This window comes from Triticum aestivum, chromosome 6A (assembly GCF_018294505.1).
Source record: "Triticum aestivum cultivar Chinese Spring chromosome 6A, IWGSC CS RefSeq v2.1, whole genome shotgun sequence".
Taxonomy (NCBI): domain Eukaryota; kingdom Viridiplantae; phylum Streptophyta; class Magnoliopsida; order Poales; family Poaceae; genus Triticum; species Triticum aestivum.
The window spans coordinates 281395795-281404832 of NC_057809.1; positions in this window are offsets into that span (position 1 = coordinate 281395795).

Genomic DNA, 9038 nt, shown 5'->3' on the forward strand with positions numbered 1-9038 from the left:
GCAAACTATGGCACGTTTCTTGAATGGACTTAATCACCCAATCAAGAAGATCGCCGAATTGCAACCATACTCGAACCTCATCGAGCTAGTGCATAAAGCTACCAAGGCGGAACATCAAGTGCAATATGAATTCAAATATGCCAAGTTCTCATACAAGTCCTATGGTTTCTCCAATCCTCAAGTTTCAACGACTCTGACATCTTCTACCTCAACCAAGCCATCTACAAGCAACGGTGACAAGTCAAGTTACAAGAAAACTTCGACGACCTCAAGTCATCCTCCTGCTACAAGCAACTTCAAGCCGAGAGCTTCATCATCATCTACCCCAACCGATGACACCATCAAGACAAGTTCCTTCAAATGTTTTACATGCGGCGGCCGAGGCCACAAGTCTTTTGAGTGTACAAACAAGCGCACCATGATCCTCAACGACGATGGTACTTATGACTCCATGAGTGATGGAGAAATGGAAGCCCTTGCGCAAGTGGCCATGCACCGGCAAGTGAACGATGATGAAGATGATCAAGTCTTTTGCGATGAAGATTCAAGCCCCGCTCTCATTGTCTCCAAGGTCTTGACTCTTCAACATCAACAAGAAGAAGACCAAAGATGCCATATATTCAATACCAAGGCCGACATCAACGAAAGGTCCATCAAGGTCATCATCGATGGAGGGATTGTCATAACTTGGCAAGTGAAGAACTATGCTCCAAGCTCCAATTGGCCAAGATGAAGCACCCACATCCATACAAGGTTCAATGGCTTAGCGACTCCGGCACTATCCAAGTCGAGCATAGAGTACAAGTTTCTTTCAAGATCAGAGCTTACGAAGACACTTTGGAGTGTGATGTCATTCCGATGTCCGTTCGCCACCTCCTCCTTGGATGGCTATGGCAATTTGATCGAGGTGTCATCCACAATGGCGGAACGAACCACTATAGCTTCAAGATTAAAGGAAGGGAGTACGTCCTTTAACCTATGTCTCAAGCCAAGTGATTGCCGACAAGCAAGCTACCCATCATGGAGAGAATAGTGAGATAGCGAAACACCACAAAGAGAGTGAGCGCCACAAGCCCAAATTGAGTGCCCCCACGATGAGCGACAAGAAGAACTTAGTTCTATTTGCTACCAAAAGTGAGATTAGAGAAGTGTGTGCAAACCCATCAAGTGTCATGCACTATGTCCTTTTTTGCAAGGACGAGGCACCAAAAGCTAACACCACTCACAATCTACCTTTAGTGTTGTCTTCTCTATTGCAGGAATTCCAAGATGTTTTCCCCGACGAGCTACCTCCTGGTCTACCCCCACTACGAGGCATCGAGCACCGAATAAACCTCATCCCCGGAGCACCCCTTCCTAACAAGGCTCCCTACCGCGTCAACCCCGAGGAAACTAAGGAGATCCAACGGCAAGTACAACAACTCATCAACAACGGCCATGTTCGAGAAAGTTTGAGCCCTTGTGCCATCTCGGTAATCCTTGTTCCCAAGAAAGATGGTACATTTCGCATGTGTTCTGATTGTCGTCCTATCCATGCTATTACCGTGCGGTATCTTTACCCTATTCCACGCCTAGATGATATGCTAGATGAGCTTAGCGGAGCCACCATTTTCTCTAAGATTGACCTTAAAAGTGGACTATCAAATACGCATCCAAGAAGGTGATCAATGGAAAACCGCATTTAAGACCAAGTTTGGCTTATATGAATGGCTTGTTATGCCAATGGGTTTATCCGAAGCATCCGGTACTTTCATGCGCCGCATGCATTTTGTTTTTCGACCTTATATCGGTGTATTTGTTGTGGTCTACTTTGATGATATTCTTGTCTTCAACAAATCTCTAAAACACCATGTCACCCACCTTCGAACCATGCAACAAACTCTTAGAAAAGAGCACCTTTATGCTAATATGGACAAATGCCTTTTTGGTGTTGATAAGCTTGTTTTCTTGGGTTTCGTTGTGTCTTCTAAGGGTGTTCATGTAGATGAATCTAAGATCAATGCTATTAAAACTTGGCCTCCACCAACTAACTTCCAAGAAGTGCGTAGCTTCCTTGGTTTAGCTGGTTTATGACTTCCTCCCTCTTTTTGGATCTCAATACAATGTTCTCCCCCTCTCTTGTGGAGATCTATTCGATGTAATCTTCTTTTTGCGGTGTGTTTGTTGAGAACGATGAATTGTGGGTTTATGATCAAGACTATCTATGAACAATATTTGAATCTTCTCTGAATTCTTTTATGTATGATTGGTTATCTTTGCAAGTCTCTTCGAATTATCAGTTTGGTTTGGCCTACTAGATTGATCTTTCTTGCAATGGGAGAAGTGCTTAGCTTTGGGTTCAATCTTGTGGTGTCCTTTCCCAATGACAGTAGGGGCAGCAAGGCACGTATATTATTGTTGCCATCGAGGATAACAAGACGGGGTTTTTATCATATTGCATGAATTTATCCCTCTACATCATGTTATCTTGCTTAAGGCGTTACTCTGTTTTCATGAACTTAATACTCTAGATGCATGCTGGATAGTGGTCGATGAGTGGAGTAATAGTAGTAGATGCAGGCAGGAGTCAGTCTACTTGTCTCGGACGTGATGCCTATATACATGATCATACCTAGATATTCTCATAACTATGCTCAATTCTGTCAATTGCTCAACAGTACTTGGTTCACCCACCATAAAATACTTATGCTCTTGAGAGAAGCCACTAGTGAAACCTATGGCCCCCGGGTCTATCTTCATCATATGAATCTTCCAATACTTAGTTATTTCCTTTGCTTTTTTACTTTGCTTTTATTTTACTTTGCATCTTTATCACAAAAATACCAACAATATTATCCTATCATATCTATCAGATCTCACTCTCGTAAGTGATCGTGAAGGGATTGACAACCCCTTATCGCGTTGGTTGCAAGGAGTTATTTGTTTTGTGCAGGTACGAGGGACTCGCGCGTAGCCTCCTACTGGATTGATACCTTGGTTCTCAAAAACCGAGGGAAATACTTACGCTACTTTGCTGCATCATCCTTTCCTCTTCAAGGAAATCCAACGCAGTGCTCAAGAGGTAGCAAGAAGATTTCTGGCGCCGTTGCTGGGGAGTGTACGCAAAAGTCAACATACCAAGTACCCATCACAACCCTTATCTCCCGCATTACATTATTTGCCATTTGCCTCTCGTTTTCCTCTCCCCCACTTCACCCTTGCCGTTTTATTCGCCCTCTCTTTCTCTATTTGCCTCCTTTTGCCAGCTTGCTTTTTGTTTGCTTGTGTGTTGGATTGCTTGCTTGTCTCGATGGCTCAAGATAACACTAAATTGTGTGACTTTACCAATACCAACAACAATGAATTTGTTAGCACTCCGATTGCTCCTCTTACCGATGCTGAATCTTGTGAAATTAATGCTGCTTTGCTGAATCTTGTCATGAAAGATCCATTTTCCGGCCTTCCTAGTGAAGATGCCGCTATCCATCTAAATAGCTTTGTTGATTTGTGTGATATGCAAAATAAGAAAGATGTGGACAACGATATTGTTAAGATGAAGCTATTTCCTTTTTTCGCTTAGAGATCGTGCTAAAGCTTGGTTTTCGTCTTTGCCTAAAAATAGTATTGATTCTTGGAACAAGTGCAAAGATGCTTTTATCTCTAAGTATTTTCCTCCCACTAAGATCATCTCCCTTAGAAATGATATTATGAATTTTAAGCAACTTGATCATGAACATGTTGCACAAGCTTGGGAGAGGATGAAATTAATGACACGTAATTGCCCCACTCATGGTTTGAATTTGTGGATGATTATACAAAACTTTTATGCCGGATTGAATTTTGCTTCTAGAAATCTTTTAGATTTGGCCGCAGGAGGTACTTTTATGGAAATCACTTTAGGAGAAGCTACTAAACTCCTAGATAATATTATGGTTAATTATTCTCAATGGCATACTAAAAGATCTACTAATAAAAAGGTGCATGCAATAGAGGAAATTAATGTTTTGAGTGGAAAGATGGATGAACTTATGAAATTATTTGCTAGTAAGAGTGTTCCTTCTGATCCTAATGATATGCCCTTGTCTACTTTGATTGAGAACAATAATGAACCTATGGATGTGAATTTTGTTGGTAGGAATAATTTTGGTAACAACGCGTATAGAGGAAATTTTAATCCTAGGCCTTATCCTAGTAATCCCTCTAATAATTTTGGTAATTCCTACAACAATTCTGATGGAAATTATAATAAGATGCCCTCTGATTTTGAATCTAATATTAAAGAATTTATTACTTCACAAAAGAATTTCAATGCTTTGATTGAAGAAAAATTACTTAAGATTGATGATTTGGCTAGGAACGTTGATAGAATTTCTCTTGATGTTGATTCTTTAAAGCTTAGATCTATTCCTCCTAAGCATGATATCAATGAGTCTCTCAAAGCCATGAGAATTTCCATTGATGAGTGCAAAGAAAGAACCGCTAGGATGCGTGCTAAGAAAGATGCCTTTATAGAGCGTGTTCTTCTAGTTCCTATGAAAATAAAGATGAGGATCTAAAAGTTATTGATGTGTCCCCTATTAAACCTTTTTTTTGCAATATGAATCTTGATAATGATGGGACTGAATATGATCCACCTTTACCTAGAAGGCGTTCCGAAAATTCGGAGTTTTTAGATCTTGATGCTAAATTTGATGAAAGTGGGATTGAATAAATTAAAACCCTAGATGTTGCTAAACCCACTATTTTGGATTTCAAGGAATTTAATTATGAAAACTGCTCTTTGATTGATTGTATTTCCTTGTTGCAATCCGTGCTAAATTCTCCTCATGCTTATAGTCAAAATAAAGCGTTTACTAAACATATCGTTGATGCCTTGATGCAATCTTATGAAGAAAAACTTGAGTGGGAAGTTTCTATCCCTAGAAAACTTTATGATGAGTGGGAACCAACTATTAAGATTAAGATTAAGATTAAAGATCATGAGTTCTATGCTTTATTTGATTTGGGTGCTAGTGTTTCCACGATTCCAAAGACTTTGTGTGACTTGTTAGGTTTCCGTGATTTTGATGATTGCTCTTTAAACATGCACCTTGCGGATTCCACTATTAAGAAACCAATGGGAAGAATCAATGATGTTCTTATTGTCACAAATAGGAATTATGTGCCCGTAGATTTTATTGTTCTTGACATAGATTGCAATTCTTCATGTCCTATTATCCTTGGTAGACCTTTCCTTAGAACGATTGGTGCAATTATTGATATGAAGGAAGGAAATATTAGATTCCAATTTCCGTCAAGGAAAGGCATGAAACACTTTCCTAGAAAGAAACTTAAATTACCTTATGAATCTATTATGAGAGCCACTTATGGATTGCCTACCAAAGATGGCAATACCTAGATCTATCCTTGCTTTTTATGCCTAGCTAGGGGCGTTAAACGATAGCGCTTGTTGGGAGGCAACCCAATTTTAATTTTTTCCTTGCTTTTTGCTCCTGTTTAGTAATAAATAATTTACCTAGCCTCTGTTTTGGTTGTGTTTGTTGTGTTTAATTAGTGTTTGTGCTAAGTAGAACAGTTGGGAAGACTTGGGGGAAGTCTTGATATCTTGCTGTAAAAAACATAAACTTTAGCGCTCACAAGAACTGCTACCATTTTTAAACATATCTTGTGTTTAATTCTTTTTGCAGATGATTAATATATAAATTCCTCACGTTCATCAATTTATTTCAGAATTTTTGGGATTCCATCTCTTGCGCTAGTTACAGATTACTACAGACTGTTCTGTTTTTGACAGATTCTGTTTTTCGTGTGTTGTTTGCTCATTTTGATGTATCTATGGCTAGTAAAATAGTTTATAAACCATAGAGAAGTTGGAATACAGTAGGTTTAACACCAATATAAATAAAGAATGAGTTCATTACAGTACCTTGAAGTGGTCTTTTGTTTTCTTTCGCTAACGGAGCTCACGAGATTTTCTACTTTAAGTTTTGTGTTGTGAAGTTTTCAAGTTTTGGGTAAAGATTTGATGGATTATGGAACAAGGAGTGGAAAGAGCCTAAGCTTGGGTATGCCCATGGCACCCCCAAGATATTATAAGGACACCTAAAAGTCAAAGCTTGGGGATGCCCGGGAAGGCATCCCCTCTTTCGTCTACTTCTATCGGTAACTTTACTTAGAGCTATATTTTTATTCACCACATGATATGTGTTTTGCTTGGAGCGTCTTGTATGATTTGAGTCTTTGCTTTTTAGTTTACCACAATCATCCTTGTTGTACACACCTTTTGAGAGAGCCATACATGATTTGTAATTTGTTACAATACTCTATGTACTTCACTTATATCTTTTGAGTTATATAGTTTTGCTCTAGTACTTCACTTATATCTTTTAGAGCACGGTGGTGGATTTGTTTTATAGAAACTATTGATCTCTCATGATTCACTTAGATTATTTTGAGAGTCTTAAATAGCATGGTAATTTTCTTAAATAATCCTAATATGCTAGGTATTCAAGAGTAAAAGTTTTCTTATGAGTGTTTTGAATACTAAGAGAAGTTTGATGCTTGATGATTGTTTTGAGATATGGAGGTAATAATATCAAAGTCATGCTAGTTGAGTAGTTGTGAATTTGAGAAATGCTTGTGTTGAAGTTTGCAAGTCCCGTAGCATGCACGTATGGTCAAATTATGTAACAAATTTGAAACATGAGGTGTTCTTTGATTATCCTCCTTATGAGTGGCGGTCGGGGATGAGCGATGGTCTTTTCCTACCAATCTATCCCCCTAGGAGCATGTGTGTAGTGCTTGGTTTTTGATGACTTGTATATTTTTGCAATAAGTATGTGAGTTCTTTATGACTAATGTTGAGTCCATGGATTATACGCACTATCACCCTTCCATCATTGCTAGCCTCTTCGGTACCGTGCATTGCCCTTTCTCACATTGAGAGTTGGTGCAATCTTCGCCGGTGCATCCAAACCCCATGATATGATACACTCTTTCACACATAAACCTCCTTATATCTTCCTCAAAACAGCCACCATACTAACTATTATGGCATTTCCATAGCCATTCCGAGATATATTGCCATGCAACTTTCCACCATTCCGTTTATCATGACACATTCATCATTGTCATATTGCTTAGCATGATCATGTAGTTGACATAGTATTTGTGGCAAAGCCACCATTCATAATTCTTTCATACATGTCACTCTTGGTTCATTGCATATCCCGCTACACCGCCGGAGGCATTTATATAGAGTCATCTTTTGTTCTAGCATCGAGTTGTAATCATTGAGTTGTAAATAAATAGAAGTGTGATGATCATCATTTTCTAGAGCATTGTCCCAAGTGAGGAATTAAAAAAATAGGAAGGCCATAAAAAAGATGAGAAGGCCCAAAAAAGGAGAGAAAAAGAGAGAAGGGACAATGCTACTATCCTTTGCCACACTTGTGCTTCAAAGTAGCACCATAATCTTCATGATAGAGAGTCTCTTGTTTTGTCACTTTCATATACTAGTGGGAATTTTTCATTATAGAACTTGGCTTGTATATTCCAACAATGGGCCTCCTCAAGTGCCCTAGGTCTTCGTGAGCAAGCAAGTTGGATGCACACCCACTTAGTTTCTTTTGTTGAGCTTTCATACATTTATAGCTCTAGTGCATCCGTTGCATGGCAATCCCTACTCCTTGCATTAACATCAATCGATGGGCATCTCCATAGCCCATTGGTTAGCCTCGTTGATGTGAGACTTTCTCCTTTTTGTCTTCTCCACATAACCCCCATCATCATATTCTATTCCACCCATAGTGCTATGTCCATGTCTCGCGCTCATATATTGCGTGAAAGTTTATAGGTTTGAGATTATTAAAGTGTGAAACAATTGCTTGTCTTGTCATCGGGGTTGTGCATGATGAGAGCATTCTTGTGTGATGAAAATGGAGCATGACTAAACTATATGATTTTGTAGGGATGAACTTTCTTTGGCCATGTTATTTTGAGACGACATAATTGCTTAGTTAGTATGCTTGAAGTATTATTATTTTTATGTCAATATGAAATTTTATCTTGAATCTTTTGGATTTGAATATTCATACCACAATTAAGAAGAATTACATTAAAATTATGCCAAGTAGCACTCCGCATAAAAAAATCTGTTTTTATCATTTACCTACTCGAGGATGAGCATGAATTAATCTTGGGGATGCTTGATACGTCTCCAACGTATCTATAATTTTTGATTGCTCCATGCTATATTATCTACTGTTTTGGACATTATTGGGCTTTATTATCCACTTTTATATTATTTTTGGGACTAACCTATTAACCAGAGGCCCAGCCCAGAATTGCTGTTTTTTTGCCTATTTCAGAGTTTCGCATAAAAGGAATATCAAACGGAGTCCAAACGGAATGAAACCTTCGGGAACGTGATTTTCTCACCGAACATGATCCAGGAGACTTGGACTCCTTCCTCCTATATATACCTACGTACCCCCAAACGATCAGGTACGGAGCCTAAACCCTAATTCCACTGCCGTAACTTTCTGTATCCATGAGATCCCATCTTAGGGGCCTGTTCTGGAGCTCCGCCGGAGGGGGCATCCATCACGGAGGGCTTATACATCAACACCATAGCCTCTCCGGTGAAGTGTGAGTAGTTTACCTCAGACCTTCGGGTCCATAGTTATTAGCTAGATGGCTTCTTCTCTCTTTTTGGATCTCAATACAATGCTCTCCCCCTCTCTTGTGGAGATCTATTCGATGTAATCTTCTTTTTGCGGTGTGTTTGTTGAGACCGATGAATTGTGGGTTTATGATCAAGACTATCTATGAACAATATTTGGATCTTCTCTGAATTCTTTTTTGTATGATTGGTTATCTTTGCAAGTCTCTTCGAATTATCAGTTTGGTTTGGCCTACTAGATTGATCTTTCTTGCAATGGGAGAAGTGCTTAGCTTTGGGTTCAATTTTGCGGTGTCCTTTCCCATTGATAGTAGGGGCAGCAAGGCACGTACTGTATTGTTGCCATCGAGGATAACAAGATGGGGTTTTTATCATA